Below are 19644 nucleotides of genomic sequence, written 5' to 3' on the forward strand. Positions count from 1 at the left end.
CTGTCTGTTACCATCTTTAATCTTTTCTTTCTATTATTGTCCAAATTATAACTTTTCTCTTATTATTCCTCTACCTATTATACTATTAGCAGTATCATTATGTTCAGAGAGCAGATTCTCTAGCCATATTTATTTTAACTTTAAAATCTAGTTCTTAAGTTGTTGTGGAGAATGTTGGTATATATGTTCCATTACTTTAAACTCTCTGTACTACTGAATATTATTTGCCACCATCACTCATTGAATCCATTCACCTATATTGATTGATATGAACAAAACAAATACATCATGGTATTTGCCTCCCAAATTAATAAACCAATTCAATAAAATAAAAATAACTATGCTATAAAATGGTGCAAATTAATGCTTTTCTACTTATAGAAGTACTTTATCCTAAATAAAATCAGATAGTTTAATATCTACATTTAATACACTGGTTTTCAATTTTGAATAGAGCCTATGAAATCAGTGTAACATGTATTTAATTGCTTCCACTATTTTCACTTTGTCTGTTTATCAATTTCTATCTTTCTGTAGTCTATACACTAAGAATTTTGGAATTTTAATGTAAAAGAAATCATAACCATAAAATTTGGGGATTTGAGTATGAGAGAAGATTGGAGATTTCAATATTTAATCCACTTGAATCTCTGCAGAGATTAATGCTCACCTATGTTTCTTCAATCCTCCTTTATCTATTTCCTATGTGTTTTTCTACTTAAAATTTGTTATTTGATTAGAATTTCAACTAATATGTATTAATATCTTTTCGTGAGAAATCTACAATTTACTTTAGTGTAGCAACTTGTTTAATTTATTAAATTATTTATGTTTTCAACCTACTTTTTAAATACATTCTATTATGTATTATGTTTTATATCATTATTTATGCTTCAAAAGGGTTTGCCTGAATCCTTCCACAGCCTGTGGCAATGTCCCGAACCAGCTAGGCAGCATTTCACAAACTTTTCCAGCTAGAAACTTACCTGTGAACAACTGAAATACTTGAGATCAATTTTTGCAACAGTAGATATTTCATTTCAAAGTCCAGGCAGCTCAACACTCCACAGATAAAGTAATGAAACCCTTCAGCTGTAGAAACCCAAGGTAAATCTTTTCACCTTTCCAAATGTTCACTCTCGCTCCATTTGATAAGAAGTTTTTGAAAGTAGAAAACAACTTTCACTCTTTATATGCGAAGTTTCTTGAAAGAAAAAGTGATTTGTGTTCACTCAAAGGCATTTCTCTATATTTGGGTGACCTTATTTGATTTATACGTGGTCCTTAGAAAGTGTGGTCTGATTTTGTGAATTCAAGATAGGAAATCCATGCCGAATGATCCAGGCACACTTAGAATCAGTTCCTGAGTGAAAATGTGGCAATTTTCAGAACATAAAAATGTAGAATTTCAATGGCACTGTCAGAGTATCTTCAGAATACACCCAAGTGTTATCACTGATGGGTTAAATAATAATAATTGCTTAACTCTGCCTTCCTAAGTGTCATCCTCAGACCACCAGCATCAGCCTGTTTTGGGAGCTTGTCAGAAATTCAGACCTTCCACGCCCACACCAGACCCACTGAATCAGAATTTAATTTTGAGAAGCACTGGCTTAATCAACTTCCCAATTCAGAAAGTGAAAATTCAGGCCGATCAAATGGTGGGTTTTGTGTAGGGTTAAAAACAGGCAGTTAAAACAATTTAATGAAAGCCACAATTTGTTGGTGAAGTCAAGCCAGTTTACATAGTTAAATCATTTGTAGGAGAAAATAGGAAAGTTTAACTTTACACAAAGAGTGTTCTCAGGAGCAGGTGCAATGTAAGGCACATGTTGGTCCACCCACTGCCAGGCCATCCAGATGAAAAAGGAAAGAATCTCACAAGTCATACAGAGACACTCAATTCTAGACATCTGGTCCACCTTCAAGAAATTTGGTGATTTGACTTTAATAAATTTTCATCAAGATTTTTTTTTTCTTTTTTTTCATCAAGATTTTTGTCCTCCTATCATGCAGCCTAAACTCGGTCCCTAGCTCCCTTACAGAATTCTCCAGATGACATAGCATTTACGTATCAACTACTGTATTTCTGTGGGGAAAAAAATGGAGCTCTTTTCCTGTGTCGTTGTAGATTTCTTGAAGCTTCCAGCAATTGGCCAGTGAGCAGACGGTGCTCCCACATGATCCGGGTGTTAAACTGTTGAATGATGGATCTTGAGATGGTGCTCTCTGATACAGCACTTCAACTGAAGCATATTTAGCATTTTTCACCAATGCATTATTTCCAGAAAAAGTACCTAGAGACATCTGCACCTAGAGGAGAGAGACATTGGTTTTACTTTTAAATTTTCTTACTGGAGGGAGAGTGAATTCTGATCCTAGTTCCATAATTGGAAGCACCTAGTGCATCTGTTCCTAAGCAGATAAAGGGCAATAGTTTCTGAATTGAATTAAGTCAACCATTATTTTATCACTAAATTACTGGAGTCGTCTGTTTATCCTTCTAGCTCCAGCTGGAACATTTTAGGATTAGAGGTGACCCTGATAAAGTAAATAATTATCCTCATTTTACTGATCTAATTTGTTTATTGTCCTGATAAAATCCTAGCTTATTTCCCCTGTTTTGTAGATGCAGTTATTGGAACTTTCATGAAACCAGGTGAACCCTGATCCAAATTATGTATGAACTAGTATCTGTTTTGCCAAAGACAAAGACACATTAGCCTATTTTGACTGAGACCACATTTCTTCAACTTGGATTTGCTTTAATTTTGAAAAAAAGAAGAACTTAGAAAAGGCAAGATTTACAGTCCAACTCATTTCACGTGCAAGCAAAGTTGTGAAAAATTAGATAAATATTATGACTGTAACAATAATACTTTAACAATAAATGTAAATTGTAAGATTCATTAATAGTTTTCCAGAAAAAAAAAACTCTTGAAAATATTACTTTCTTTTCTAGCAACTTTGAGTGTGGTGATGTCACATATATATTTATATTTTCAGAATCTGTGTGGTTTCAGATCTTCTCCCCATTGTTTCTCTAAAATGTGTGGATTTCTTTACCTCTTGGAGTGAATGAATAAGGAGAATGTCGTGCATTAGCTTTCTGCACAGTGGCTCAAAATCTACTGTCAGGCATGGAGTTAGGCTCTCGGGGAGAAAGTCCCTACCCTTTTAGAATATAGATTCTGCTTAATTTCTCATTAAAGCACACTCTGATCTCATCTCTAAAACTTGTCTTAAACATAAGAGTTTAAGAATCAAAAGAGTAGATTGGGGTTATTGTTTATATCCTGCTCAGCAGAGATGTGTTTCTGGAAGATGGATATGTTTGACTACACAGTCATCTGCTATAAAGGTTAGGAAAATCCTACCATCTACTAATTGTCCTCTTACATTAGAACTTGTTAATTTTTGAGTTGACTTAAATCATTTTCTTTTCTCTTCACGGTTAGACTCTGTAACACTAGCTCACATTGCACTGTGAAGTGTTATAACCCTGATATTAACCTTAAACTTTCCTCCCTAAAGACTGAAGAGCTTTCCTTCTTGCTCTAATATCCCAGGATCTGATGAACTAGCTGATGTTCTCCCCTATCTTCACCTTTTGCAATTTTTAACATCAAAAATAGTCTCACTTAGTCTTTACCTTTCCAACTGCAATTCTAAACTTTTTCATTTGTCTTCCCTGACATCGCTCACCACAACTCTGATCATTTTACTTGTCATCTCTGGATCTTTTCCAGGTCAATTATATTCTACCCATTACAAATAGATCTATTAAATTTGTGTTCGTGAGCAGAAAAAAAAGGGAGAGCTTGGCGTGTAACAAGCCCCATGGTTAATTTAGATCACTGACTATTATGTAGCATAAACTTTTAAAGTTTGGCATTTGTTGAGTATTCTGACACGTCTTAAACTCTTTTAGTTTAATGATGTTTTTATATTATTTTATACTATTTCTATAATTAGGTAACTCAGACTTTACCACCTGGAAATACATTGGAAACCATTGACAGTGAAAATAACATTTGCTAAAAGCTGAACAGCTGTTTCTGATCATTCTGCTAATTTTGATGTGTTTTTTCTGAGTTTTCAAATACATTTTTTAAACATAATTTTAACCAAAATATTTCAATAGTTCATACCACAGTATTGTTCATGTCTTGCATAAAATGTGAATCTAGGGATTGCTTTTCTGTAAAAAACACATTTCTGATGCTTTTAGTAGTGAGATTTGTATTATCTTATAAAGTTGATGTTTTCAATGAAATGGACCTTTTGAAACTGCAGGATTATATACATTCTATAATTTGATAATTTTGAACATCTAATTCCAGGACTAGGTATGACTGTTCCAAGACTATGATTAGGTTAGGAGATGTTTTCTGGCTTGTTCCTGAATAGCCTTCCTATTATTGCCTTATGCCATTTTTTAAAATCATGTGGGTTCAATATAATAATTTTGGTGTGGGGAAAACATTTAGTCACTTTTTCTGGGTCACATTTGATGGAACATCATTGATAAGTTAAAATCCATTTTTTTAGGTTGGATTTGTATTATATTATTATTATTCAATGCTCAGTTGGACCGTGTTAGTCATTTTTTCTTGTTATTGTTCATTCATGAAGCATGAATTCATCTGTGGCTTTCCTTCCTGGAAGAATTTATTGGCATATGTAAACCCGGGGATTTCCTCATATATGGTCTCCACCACTTTATGTAAAATATGTTTAAAATAGGACTGATCTTAGATCTGATTCTCTAAGGAATTCCATTGTTTACATTTTTTTATACAAGTGTGACCCTTTATGCCATACACATTTTATTTTATTCTTTTTACTTCCTTTCCTGCTGGGTTGTGGATTTGGCAGAGTATGTCTTATTTTGTGTTTTCCATAGTTCCTAACTAAGCCCGTAATAAATATTCATCAAATTAAATGTCAGTTTTCTATAACAGTTGAACACTTGGCTCCTATTTCTAATTCTATGGTGATTTCCTTAAAACCTAATAGCCTTGCTGTAAAACTTTCTCCAAGACAATTTGAAAGTTTAAACAAACCATATTCTCTGTGTCTGTTTTCCCACATAAATACGTATCACCTCCAAGAAGTCTATTTGATTAATCAGGCATGATTTATGCTTAAGGGAACCATATTACCTTTTTCCAAATAGATTATGTTAAGAAAAATGTTCAGCGATCTTCCCTTTATTTTATATAGATGCAATTCATTCCAACCAATCTTCATCGGTGCTGGACACTGGAAGGCCCATCAGGGGATGCCTGTCTTTAGAGCATTTATAGTTGAAAGATATTCGACATGTATGTGCTGCTGATTCTCAAGTGCACCTGGGACACATAATCCCCATTGAAGTGTCATTCAATTGACAAAAGTCAGTTGAACACAATAGCCAAAAAGTTGAAAGAACCCAAGTGTCCATCACCAGATGAATGGATAAACAAATGTGATAGATACATGCAATGAAATATTACTTAGCCATGAAAAGGAATGAAGTCTTGGCACATGCTACAATATGTATGAACCAGAAGAACATTATGCTAAGTGAAATAAGCCATAAAGGGAAAAATATTGCATAATTCCATTTATGTTAAATATCTAGAATAAGCAAATTCATAAATATAGAAAGTAGATTAGAGGTTACCAGAGGCTTGTGTGTACGGGGGCACGGATGGGGAGGTTTTGCTTGCTGGTTACAGAGTTTCCGTTCAGGGTGATGAAAATGTTTTGGAAATAGATAATGATGATGTTTGTACAACATTGTGAATGTAATTAATGGCACTGAATTGTGCATTTATAAAGAGTCAAAATGGCAAATTATGTTACATATATCTTACTACAGTTTAACTAAATTAATAATTTAATATAGCGAAAACCATGATTGTACATTTTAAATGGGTGAGTTATATGGCATATGAGTTATATCTCAATACAGCTGTTTTTCTTAAAAAAAGTTAAAGATTGGAGGGTGGAAGCCTATAACCCTCTAGGGCCCTTGTTATCCTTTCCTTAAAATATGGAACTAATATAATTACAAAATCACAAGTGTGTACCCTCACTATGAAATGCCTGGAGTCTGAGCTGATTCTGGGAAATGTGTGGAAATCAATACACAGATGGCATTCTGTAATGCCCAATCATCATTTATGCATTAAAAACTTTCAAAATAAGGCTTCTATTGGAAAGGTTTGTTAAGTACAGTCTTTTTCTCTCTCAATTTTGGCAGAGCTGGTCATAGTTCCAGAATGCCTTTAGGTGCGTGAGATGGATGATTTCTTTTCTTTTTTTTTCCCCCTTTCATCTAGGAACTTTGCAAACTGCAAGAATTGCTTTGTAGTCTGAAGGGCCCCTGAGTCTGTGAGCTACATGGCATTGCCAAGATTGCCAGCCTGCCAAATTCCCGGCTGCCAAAAGACTAGCCAGGGCTTCCTCATATAATGAAATGACAAAAAAGGCCATGTGCTTGGCAGACTTGCCCAATTCCCTCAGCTTCATAGAAAAAAATAAATCTTGGAAGAAGTCCAAGAAAGAGCTACCATCTGGTCACACTCTTGGCTTTCTCAATATGGCTCCCAACACCTACCACCAAGCGTCAGGAGGGCTTCCTGTGTGGGATGAAGGCGGGCTGCAGAGAATATGCAAAAGTCTGATGGGAGCCTAATGAGGTAGGACCTGATAGACCGGTTGTGACTTGCAGTCTCATCATTGCTTCTGGCATATTCACAGAAGGGTCAACTTTTCAGCAATAAAAATTTGTGTAATTTAATACCTGGCCCTGTAGTTGCTGACTATCTGTTAATTTCTTGAAGAATCCGTAACCTATCCAAGTACAAACCCACCCAACAACTACAACACTGCATCCCAGATGACTCGAAGGCAACACCTTTGGGAAAAGCTGCAGAACTGTTTTTACAGTCCTGACACTTTGTAGTTATTCTGGCCCACTTTCTGCACACTTAGATCTTCAGTTCTAGAAACCAAAGCCAGTTTTTCTTTCATGCAGAGTAGTTCATGCTACAAAAGTTCACTCCTTATAAGAAACCCTTCCTTCATAGTAAATGATGGCATGGAACTTGTGTGTGTATTCTGTCATTACACTGGCCTTGGTAAACGATGGTCTTGGTGATCTGCTTGGTTTAAACATTCATCATGTTTATCATTGGATTTTTGCCTTTAACATCTGCAGTTGGCAGTAATGAATAAGGTCAAAATATTAAGCTATATTCATATTTCTGATTTTTTATGAAGTTTAGAAGTCACTGATGGTGTATGCAAATTTTGAACCAGAAAGATCAGTATCACTTTTTGGGTCTCCATGAGAGAACTATTTTCATTACTGTCTTTTAGATTGACAAGCAAAGCCAGTACATTAATATTTTTCTTCTCCAATTAAAGACTCTCTAAGTTCTCCAGGCTGGCAAATCATCTATATGCTGTTGTCCTCCAGCCAAACAGAGCTTCAAGATCACATGGTATGCACGTTGTTTCTCCTAGCTGGGCTGTGCTGCTGACTTCAAACAAAGTATACAACCTTCCCCGCCCACCACCACCCCCCGCCCCGCCACCCCCATTCCCTGCTATTCTTCACATCTCTTCAGATTCTGGGCGTCCTCTAAGACACTTCCCTCTCTTTGCCTTCTCCATCTAATCCGGCATCAGGTCCTGATGGTCTTGTCCTTGTTTCTTCCTTCCCACTGAAGGGGTTCAGAATATGCCACACCAAAACATTAACGCTTTGGTATATTGATTATTTTGAAACAAAGGCAATTGAGAAACGTCAGATACAGGAAGGGCTCTCTGCCCTCCTCCTTTCTCCCTAAAAACAGGTCATAAGATTTCCCGTGAGAAATGGGCCCTCCGGTACCAGGAAGAGAAGAACTTTCTTATCTCTAGAGACTGGGAGTCATCCCCAAACAAACCAACCTAAACAACCCTGATCTTCCATTAGTTTCCCTCATATATTTCCTGGTCACTATCCCACAATCCACTGCCCCAGCTCAAGCCTCTTTGTCTTGTCACTTTACAAATGTATTCTTTCTTTGTTTAAAATGTGTGTAAGCTCTTGGTCCTACCTGCTTCTTCAGATCTTCATTTTCCTTATGAAGACTCAGTGTGCACATAAAAATACAGCTGACCCTTGAACAACGCAGGGGTTGGGGTGCTACCTTCCATACAGTTCCAAGTCCTCTGATAACGTAGAGTCTACCCGAATTCCCTGGCGGTCCAGTGGTTAGGGCTCCTCGCTCCCATTTCAGGGGGCACGGGTTCGATCCCTGGTCAGGGAACTAAGATTGTGCGGCTCATCCAAAAAAAAAAAAAAAAAAAGAACTAAAAAAACCTTACAGTCCACCCTCCGGATCAGCAGTTCCACATCTGCAGATCCCACCACCTGCAGGACCTGTAGTCATATCTACTATTGAAAAAAATCCTCAAGGAGCTTCAAGATGGCGGACGAGTGAGACGCAGAGATCACCTTCCTCCCCACAAATACATCAGAAACACATCTACATGTGGAACAGCTCCTACAGAACACCTACTGAACGCTGGCAGAAGACCTCAGACTTCCCAAAAGGCAAGAAACTCCCCACGTACCTGGGTAGGGCAAAAGAAAAAAGAAATAACAGAGACAAAAGAATAGGGATGGCACCTGCACCAGTGGGAGGGAGCTGTGAAGGAGGAAAGGTTTCCACGCACTAGGAGCCCCTTCGCGGGCAGAGACTGCGGGTGGCGGAGGGGGGAAGCTTCGGAGCCACGGAGGAGAGCGCAGCCACAGGGGTGCGGAGGGCAAAGCGGAGAGATTCCCGCACGGAGGCTCGGCGCCGAGCAGCACTCACCAGCCCGAGAGGCTTGTCTGCTCACCCACCGGGGCGGGCGGGGGCTGGGAGCGGAGGCTCGGGCTTCGGTCGGATCGCAGGGAGAGGACTGGGGTTGGCGGGCGTGAACACAGCCTGAAGGGGTTAGTGCACCACGGCTAGCCGGGAGGGAGTCCGGGAAAAAGTCTGCAGCTGCCGAAGAGGCAAGAGACTGTTTCTTCCCTCTTTGTTTCCTGGTGCGCGAGGAGAGGGGATTCAGAGCGCCGCCTAAATGAACTCCAGAGACGGGCACGAGCCGCGGCTATGAGCGCGGATCCCAGAGACGGGCAGGAGATGCTAAGGCTGCTGCTGCCGCCACCAAGAAGCCTGTGAGCGAGCCCAGGTCACTCTCCACACCGCCCCTCCCGGGAGCCCGTGCAGCCCGCCACGGCCAGGGTCCCGTGATCCAGGGACAACTTCCCCGGGAGAACGCACTGCGCACCTCAGGCTGCTGCAACGTCACGACGCCTCTGCCGCCGCAGGCTCGCCCCGCCTCCTCCGTACCGGTCCCTCCCCCCGCCTGAGTGAGCCAGAGCCCCCAAAGCAGCTGCTCCTTTAACCCCGTCCTGTCTGGGCGGGGAACAGACGCCCTCAGGCGACCTACACGCAGAGGCGGGTCCAAATCCAAAGCTGAACCCTGGGAGCTGTGGGAACAAAGAAGAGAAAGGGAAATTTCTCCCAGCAGCCTCAGGAGCAGCGGATTAAATCTCCACAATCAACTCGATGTACCTGCATCTGTGGAATACCTGCATAGACAACGAATCATCCCAAATTGAGGCAGTGGACTTTGGGAGCAACGATATATATATATCTTTTCCCCTTTTTCTCTCTTTGTGAGTGTGTATGTGTATGCTTCTGTGTGTGATTTTGTCTGTATAGCCTTGCTTTTACCATTTGTCCTAGGGTTCTGTCTGTCCGTTTTTTTTTGTTTGTTTGTTTAATTACTTAAAAAATTTTTTTCTTAATAATTATTTTTTATTTTAATAACTTTTATTTTACTTTATTTTATCTTCTTCTTTCTTTCTTTCTTTTTTTTCTCCCTTTTATTCTGAGCCTTGTGGAGGACAGGCTCTTGGTGCTCCAGCCAGGCGTCAGGGCTGTGCCACTGAGGTGGGAGAGCCAAGTTCAGGACACTGGTCCACAAGAGACTTCCCAGCTCCACGTAATATCAAACAGCTAAAATCTCCCAGAGATCTCCATCTCAATGCCAAGACCCAGCTCCACTCAATGACCAGCAAGCTACAGTGCTGGACACCCTATGCCAAATAACTAGCAAGACAGGAACACAACCCCATCCATTAGCAGAGAGGCTGCTTAAAATCATAATAAGTCCATAGACACCCAAAACACACCACCAGACGTGGACTTGCCCACCAGAAAGACGAGATCCAGCCTCACCCACCAGAACACAGGCACTAGTCCCCTGCACCAGGAAGCCTACACAACCCACTGAACCAACCTTAGCCACTGGGGACAGACACCAAAAACAACGGAAACTACGAACCTGCAGCCTGCAAAAAGGAGACCCCAAACACAGTAAGTTAAGCAAAATGAGAAGAGAGAGAAACACACAGCAGATGAAGGAGCAAGGCAAAAACCCACCAGACCTAACAAATGAAGAGGAAATAGGCAGTCTACCTGAAAAAGAACTCAGAATAATGATAGTAAAGATGATCCAAAATCTTGGAAATAGAATGGAGAAACTACAAGAAACGTTTAACAAGGACCTAGAAGAACTAAAGAGCAAGCAAACAGTGATGAACAACACAATAAATGAAATTTTAAAATCTCTAGAAAGGATCAGTAGCAGAATAACTGAGGCAGAAGAACGGATAAGTGACCTGGAAGATAAAATAGTGGAAATAACTACTGCAGAGCAGAATAAAGAAAAAACAATGAAAAAAATTGAGGACAGTCTCAGAGACCTCTGGGACAACATTAAAGGCACCAACATTCGAATTATAGGGGTCCCAGAAGACGAAGAGAAAAAGAAAGGGACTGAGAAAATATTTGAAGAGATTATAGTTGAAAACTTCCTTAATATCGGAAAGGAAATAGTTAATCAAGTCCAGGAAGCACAGAGAGTCCCATACGGGATAAATCCAAGGAGAAACATGCCAAGACACATATTAATCAAACTATCAAAAATTAAATACAAAGAAAAAATATTAAAAGCAGCAAGGGAAAAACAACAAATAACACATAAGGGAATCCCCATAAGGTTAACAGATGATCTTTCAGCAGAAACTCTGCAAGCCAGAAGGGAGTGGCAAGACATATTTAAAGTGATGAAAGGGAAAAACCTACAACCAAGATTACTCTACCCAGCAAGGATCTCATTCAGATTCGACAGAGAAATTAAAACCTTTATAGACAAACAAAAGCTAAGAGGATTCAGCACCACCAAACCAGCTTTACAACAAATGCTAAAGGAACTTCTCTAGGCAGGAAACACAAGAGAAGGAAAAGACCTACAATAATAAACCCAAAACAATTGAGAAAATGGTAATAGGAACATACATATCAATAATTACCTTAAATGTAAATGGATTAAATGCTCCAACCAAAAGACATAGATTGGCTGAATGGATACAAAATCAAGACCCATATATATGTTGTCTACAAGAGACCCAATTCAGACCTAGGGACACATACAGACTGAAAGTGAGGGGATGGAAAAAGAAGTTCCATGCAAGTGGAAATCAAAAGAAAGCTGGAGTAGCAATTCTCATATCAGACAAAATAGACTTTAAAACAAAGACTATTACAAGAGACAAAGAAGGACACTACATAATGATCAAGGGATCAATTCAAGAAGAAGATATAACAATTGTAAATATTTATGCACCCAACATAGGAGCACCTCAATACATAAGGCAAATACTGACAGCCATAAAAGGGGAAATTGACAGTAACACAATCATAGTAGGGGACTTTAACACCCTACTTTCACCAATGGACAGATCATCCAAAATGAAAATAAATAAGGAAACACAAGCTTTAAATCATACATTAAACAAAATGGACTTAATTGATATTTATAGGACATTCCATCCAAAAACAACAGAACACACATTCTTCTCAAGTGCTCATGGAACATTCTCCAGGATAGATCATATCTTGGGTCACAAATCAAGCCTTGGTAAAATTGAGAAAATTGAAATTGTATCAAGTATCTTTTCTGACCACAACGCTATGAGACTAGATATCAATTACAGGAAAAGATCTGTAAGAAATACAAACACATGAAGGCTAAACAACACACTACTTAATAACCAAGAGATCACTGAAGAAATCAAAGAGTAAATCAAAAAATACCTAGAAACAAATGACAATGAAAACATGACGACCCAAAACCTATGGGATGCAGTAAAAGCAGTTCTAAGAGGGAAGTTTATAGCAATACAATCCTACCTTAAGAAACAAGAAACATCTTAAATAAACAACCTAACCTTACACCTAAAGCAATTAGAGAAAGAAGAACAAAAAAACCCAAAGTTAGCAGAAGGAAAGAAATCATAAAGATCAGATCAGAAATAAATGAAAAAGAAATTAGAGAAACGATAGCAAAGATCAATAAAACTAAAAGCTGGTTCTTTGAGAAGATAAGCAAAATTGATAAACCATTAGCCAGTCTTATCAAGAAAAAAAAGGGAGAAGACTCAAATTAATAGAATTTGAAGTGAAAAAGGAGAAGTAACAACTGACACTGCAGAAATACAAAGGATCATGAGAGATTACTACAAGCAACTATATGCCAATAAAATGGACAACCTGAAAGAAATGGACAAATTCTTAGAAATGCACAACCTTCTGAGACTGAACCAGGAAGAAATAGAAAATATGAACAGACCAATCACAAGCACTGAAGTTGAAACTGTGATTAAAAGCCTTTCAACAAACAAAAGCCCAGGACCAGATGGTTTCACAGGCGAATTCTATCAAACATTTAGAGAAGAACTAACACCTATCCTTCTCAAACTCTTCCAAAATATAGCAGAGGGGGGAACACTCCAAAACTCATTCTACAAGGCCACCAACACTCTGATACCAAAACCAGACAAAGATGTCACAAAGAAAGAAAACTATAAGCCAAATCACTGATGAACATAGATGCAAAAATCCTCAACAAAATACTAGCAAACAGAATCCAACAGCACATTAAAAGGATCATACACTATGATCAAGTGGCGTTTATCCCAGGAATGCAAGGATTCATCAATATACGCAAATCAATCAACGTGATACACCATATTAACAAATTGAAAGAGAAAAACCATATGATCATCTCAATAGATGCAGGCCATATATGACAAACCCACAGCCAACATCATCCTCAGTGGTGAAAAACTGAATCCATTTCCACTAAGATCAGGAACAAGACAAGGTTGCCTACTCTCACCACTATTATTCAACATAGTTTTGGAAGTTTTAGCCACAGCAATCAGAGAAGAAAAAGAAATAAAAGGAATCCAAATCAGAAAAGAGGAAGTAAAGCTGTCACTATTTGCAGATGACATGATACTATACATAGAGAATCCTAAAGATGCCACCAGAAAACTACTAGAGCTAGTCAATGAATTTGGTAAAGTTGCAGGATACAAAATTAATGCACAGAAATCTCTTGCATTCCTGTACACTAATGATGAAAAATCTGAAAGTGAAAGTAAGAAAACACTCCCATTTACCAATGCAACAAAAAGAATAAAATATCTAGGAATAAACCTACCTAAGGAGACAAAAGACCTGTATGCAGAAAACTATAAGACACTGATGAAAGAAATCAAAGATGATACAAATAGATGGAGAGATATACCATGTTCTTGGATTGGAACAATCAACATTGTGAAAATGGCTCTACTACCCAAAGCAATCTACAGATTCAATGCAATCCCTATCAAACTACCACTGTCATTTTTCATAGAACTAGAACAAAAAATTTCACAATTTGTATGGAAACACAAAAGACCTCGAATAGCCAAAACAATCTTGAGAAAGAAAAATGGAGCTGGAGGAATCAGGCTCCCAGACTTCAGACTATACTACAAAGCTACAGTAATAAAGACAGTATGGTACTGGCACAAAAACAGAAATATAGATCAATGAAACAGGATAGAAAGCCCAGAGGTAAACCCACACACATATGGTCACCTTATCTTTGATAAAGGAGGCAAGAATATACAGTGGAGAAAAGACAGCCTCTTCAATAAGTGGTACTGGGAAAACTGGACAGCTACATGTAAAAGAATGAAATTAGAACACTCCCTAACACCATGCACAAAAATAAACTCTAAATGGATTAAAGACCTAAATGTAAGGCGAGACACCATCAAACTCTTAGAGGAAAACATAGGCAGAACACTCTATGACATAAATCACAGCAAGATCCTTTTTGACCTACCTCCTAGAGAAATGGAAATAAAAGCAAAAATAAACAAATGGGACCTAATGAAAATTAAAAGCTTTTGCACAGCACAGGAAACCATAAAGAAGACAAAAGACAACCCTCAGAATGGGAGAAAATATTTGCAAATGAAGCAATGGACAAAGGATTAATCTCCAAAATTTACAAGCAGCTCATGCAGCTCAATATCTAAAAAACAAACAACTCAATCCAAAAATGGGCAGAAGACCTAAATAGACATTTCTCCAAAGAAGATATACAGATTGCCAACAGACACATGAAAGAATGCTCAACATCATTAATCATTAGAGAAATGCAAATCAAAACTACAATGAGGTATCATCTCACACCGGTCAGAATGGCCATCATCAAAAAATCTACAAACAATAAATGCTGGAGAGGGTGTGGAGAAAAAGGAACCCTCTTGCACTGTTGGTGAGAATGTAAATTGATACAGCCACTATGGAGAACAGTATGGGGGTTCCTTAAAAAACTAAAAATAGAAGTACCATATGACCCAGCAATCCCACTACTGGGCATATACCCTGAGAAAACCATAATTCAAAAAGAGTCATGTACCAAAATGTTCATTGCAGCTCTATTTACAATAGCCAGGACATGGAAGCAACCTAAGTGTCCATCAGCAGATGAATGGATAAAGAACATGTGGCACATATATACAATGGAATATTACTCAGCCATGAAAAGGAACGAAACTGGGTTATTTGTAGTGAGGTGGATGGACCTAGAGACTGTCATACAGAGTGAAGTAAGTCAGAAAGAGAAAAACAAATACCGTATGCTAACACATACATATGGAATCTAAAAAAAAAAAAAAAAGGTCATGAAGAACCTAGGGGCAAGATGGGAATAAAGATGCACACCTGCTAGAGAATGGACCTGAGGATATGGGGAGGGGGAAGGGTAAGCTGGGACAAAGTGAGAGAGTGGCATGGATATATATACACTACCAAACGTAAAATAGATAGCTAGTGGGAAGCAGCCGCATAGCACAGGGAGATCAGTTCAGTGCTTTGTGACCACCTAGAGGGGTGGGATAGGGAGGGTGGGAGGGAGGGAGACGCAAGAGGGAAGAGATATGGGGACATATGTATATGTATAACTGATTCAATTTGTTATAAAGCAGAAACTAACACACCATTGTAAAGCAATTATACTCCAATAAAGATGTTAAAAAAAAGAAAAAGAAAAAAATCCTCATATAGTTGGAGCTGTGCCGTTCAGACCTGCTTTGGTTAAGGGTGGGCTGTATTAAATAACACCTGTAGGCTTTTTCCTGTTAATCTATCTTATGCCAGTTTAATTCTCAGGCCCAGCCACAGAACCTCAGAGGGCAGAAGGAAGCTTTTCCTCCCCTATGCAGTTACCGTTTTCCTTCTTATGCCTTGTGGATGGTTACAAAAATGGACTCCTTCCCTTCTCATTTTTTACCTCTACATATCGTCATGTTAAATGTTAAATGTTCCCAAAGGGTTTGCTTTTGGAATTACTACGTCTGGTTAAAAAAGAATTTTAAAAAGAGAATGAGAGAGAGAATATGATATTACATATACTGTGGAATAAAACGAAAAGGTACAGATGTGTCCCTAGAGTCCATTATGCATGACTCACCATGGCCATGGTGAGTCCCTCTCCGTGGAGCTAAGTTGCTTCATCCCTCTGGTTGCTTTGTCATCCCGAGCCACAGTCCTCACCCCCTTAAATCCTTGTAAACCTCACTGAAATTATAGCTTTTTCAAAAAGCATTTGATTATTCCTTATTTTATCTTCGTATTGTTTGTATTTATATTCATCCATCCTGCATGCCTGACTAGACAATGAACTCCCTGAGGTGCTTCTAGAGCTTGGCATCCTCAGTGGTACCGTGCTGCCCTGCATTTATTCACATTTATCCAAATTTATATTGGATCTGAATGCACTGGCTGTTACATTAAGCCTGAGGCTGGGGCTAGTGAACGAGGCATTCTCCACCGTCCTGGAAGTTATAGTTTATTAAAGAAGGAAGAAATAGGTCATTAAAGCTGCGGGATATAGATTAAAAGAAATTTGCAGTGCTCTGCGTGTGCATATTACCAGGTGACCAAATGTAGGAGGGATAGTTTGGGAATGTTTTGTGGGAAAGTGATACTTAAGCTGAGACCTGAAGGGTGAGCGGTAAGGGCTCAATAACTGAGAATACCTCTTTAAAAACTAAACTACAGAACCAACTTTAAAGAGCAGATAAAAGGTCACAGGGGGATTTAGAGATTCAGCCAATTCAGTTATGGCAACTTCGACTTACATGAAGGACAATTAGTAAAAGAAATGGCATTTTATTTGATTCCCAACTTATCTAAAATCTTCTCGCCTTTCACCACTGCGGCTGCAGCCATGAGTACGCTCAGGCTTCAGAAGAGGCTTGCCTCCAGTGTCCTCCTCTGTGGCAAAAAGAAGGTCTGGTTGGACCCCAATGAGACTAAGGAAATCACCAATGCCAACTCCCGTCAGCAGACCCAGAAACTGATGAAAGATGGGCTCATCATCCGGAAGCCTGTGATGGTCCATTCCCAGGCTCGATGCCGGAAAAACACCTTGGCCCACAGGAAGGGCAGGCATATGGACATAGGTAAGCAAAAGGGTACTGCCAACGCTCTAATGCCCTAGAAGGTAACCTGGATGAGGAGGATGAGAATTCTGTGCCGGATGCTCAGAAGATACCGTGAATCTAAGAAGGTTGACCACCGCAGGTATCACAGCCTATACCCGAAAGTGAAGGGGAACGTGTTCAAAAACAAGCGGATTCTCATGGACCATATCCACAAGCTGAAGGCAGACAAGGCTTGCGAGAAGCTTCTGGCAGACCAGGCTGAGGCCCGCAGGTCTAAGACCAAGGAAGCCCGCGAGCACCATGAAGACTGGCTCCAGGCCAAGAAGGAAGAAATCATCAAGACTCTGTCCAAGGAGGAAGAGACCAAGAAATAAAGTTCTCCCTCTCTTCTCTGTACATAGTGGCCTCTGCAATTAGATAGACCACTCATTCAATAAAAAACAAGCCTTTATCTGCCTTAAAAAAAAAAAAAATCTTCTCAAGAAGAACAAAAGACAAATGGTAGGAGACCCCATGGCTAACCTCACAGTTGGGCAGTTGGAACCAGGCTGGCCTGTGACGAAGATAACTAACCAGCTGATGGTGAAAAGACAGAACAGGTGATTCTCGGAGTCATCTGCTTTAAAACCAGTACTTTTCACAATTTCCTTTGCTTTAGTAGCATTATATTCATGCCAAAGTGTTTGTGAATATTACATGAATTAATCAACGTAAAAGCTCTTTGAGAAATCATGGTCTCCAGGGATAGAAGGTACTTTTACTTATCACCTTCCTTTGTGTGCTACAACAGAGGAGGCTTTCCTTTTACAGAGAATATTAAAGAACAATGATTAAGCATGTTCTTGGACACCATAAACGTATACAAATAAATGCCTACTAAAATTGTATGAAGGCTCATAAAGGTGTAAATATGAGGAAGAAAAGGCATTTGCAGAATCTTTCCCTACACCTGTGAGATGCCCATCAGCATTGGTGGCAATGCTGTTCTCTTGGTGCTTATGAAAAGTGCATGGAAGATTGAAGGGTGAGCTCATGGGCGGACACTAATAGATGAAATGATGTGATCTCCTCAATCACCAGTTTGCCTCTTACGAAATTTCTGCAGTTAAAAAATTTGACTCAAGAAGGACACAAACTGAGTGACTGCTAGGAGGTCACTGAGCACACTATCTGTATATTTATACACAGATAGATCTGGAGAGTAAGCTTTCCTAGGACTCAGTGAAAAGCACATCAGAGAATGTTGTCATTGCCTCCTATTTTCTGAGCTGGTTGTAAGACAGTGCTTATAAGGAACTTAAGGAAGGGAGAACCTTGTTTTCAAATGAGATGGTATATGGAACTCTCATATAAAGACACATAAAATTAAAGATGATCTGATTGAAAGTGGCAATTAAAGCCAACAGCTCTGCTTGGCCAGTATCTGTGATGATGTCCCGGCTCTTAGAATCCCCTCCCAGCAAACCAGAACCTTCCTGGGATGGCTAAACCTAGGTCAGTCTATATCTTCCTGGAAGCCAGGGGATGTTGTAAAGCCTTCAGTTGCATGTCCATGGTCTATGCGGGATAAACTGAGAAAGTGCAGAAGGAAGCATTGTCTCAGGGGGCAAAATTGGAATAGTGGCTCCACCACAACTGTGCGTCCAAAGGGGTCAAAGCAGATAGATAACAGGATTGCTTTTCATGGGAAGTGGACAGTGCAAAGTGGGGCAAGTATACCCCCACTCAAACCAACAAGCAACGTTTTTAGATCTGGAGCAAAATTGAATCATAATTACTGAGATTTACAAGGGTATTTGTATGTCCATGTTTTCTTGTTAGACATCTGCAATAGCTTCATTTTGTATTTCAGTTTTTTATGTCATAATATTCCCAGACATAGGATATGTGTTCAGAATTTAATATAAGGGCATAAAAATGTATCAGAATTTAAAATTAGATTTTGCAGCAATATTTATCCAATGACTGTGAAAAACTCAACATGGAAAAAGAAAAGATAAAATTTTCATGTGTTAGGAATTTATTTTTAATGAGAAGCATTTTCTGTCTACTCAAATGAATTAGTGTAAATCAGCTGACCATAAATTATGAATGTCAATATTTGAAACATGCAAGTGTAAACTTAGGCCACTTGAGTAGGTGCTCTCCTTTCATTATGCAAAATAAAACATAATCACAGCAGGGTATTGCAATGTGGGGAAAAAAATCACTAACAATCATTTTTGTCTCTGCCATTCTAATCAGTTTGGAAATAGGGAACCAAGTTGACAATGTTTTATTCATTAAATTTTTCTGTCTATGGATGCCTCAGATGCTCATGACTCCCTCCACGGAAATTAAAATTTTAGGGCAAAAAAGGAGAGTGTAGTCCTTTTCACTTACTGTTTTGATATTTGTCATAAGCCTGGGTTCAGCTCTAGCTTTGATGTAACCATGTATATTATACTTTATCACCCAAACCTATTTGTTGTTTAGCCCTGTGTTATGTAGCTATTCCATCCCATAGTCCAAAAGTGTGCTGTAGCTTGCAGATAGTGGAGGGGCACTTTATGGCTATGGGGATATTGCATCTCCCCAGCTGCCCCCATCAAAAAGATGATATGGTCAAAGCACTATTACAGGCATTTTTATATTTCAAAACCCAAGCCTCCCAGGAATCCTTACAGACCCATCCTGGTAACATTTGACACATTCAGACATGGCTTAAGTGCTCTCTGGAGGGCCTTCTGAATTTCAGGATCAGCTGCCCCTCTAGC

The 19644-nt window shown here is 39.1% G+C and overlaps 1 pseudogene; it reads left to right on the forward strand.

The window, feature by feature from the left end:
• The first annotated feature begins 16663 nt into the window (after positions 1 to 16663).
• LOC118890591 lies at positions 16664 to 17277 on the forward strand (annotated as a pseudogene).
• Positions 17278 to 19644: the final 2367 nt, after the last annotated feature.

This window comes from Balaenoptera musculus, chromosome 2, assembly GCF_009873245.2.
Source record: "Balaenoptera musculus isolate JJ_BM4_2016_0621 chromosome 2, mBalMus1.pri.v3, whole genome shotgun sequence".
Classification (NCBI taxonomy): domain Eukaryota; kingdom Metazoa; phylum Chordata; class Mammalia; order Artiodactyla; family Balaenopteridae; genus Balaenoptera; species Balaenoptera musculus.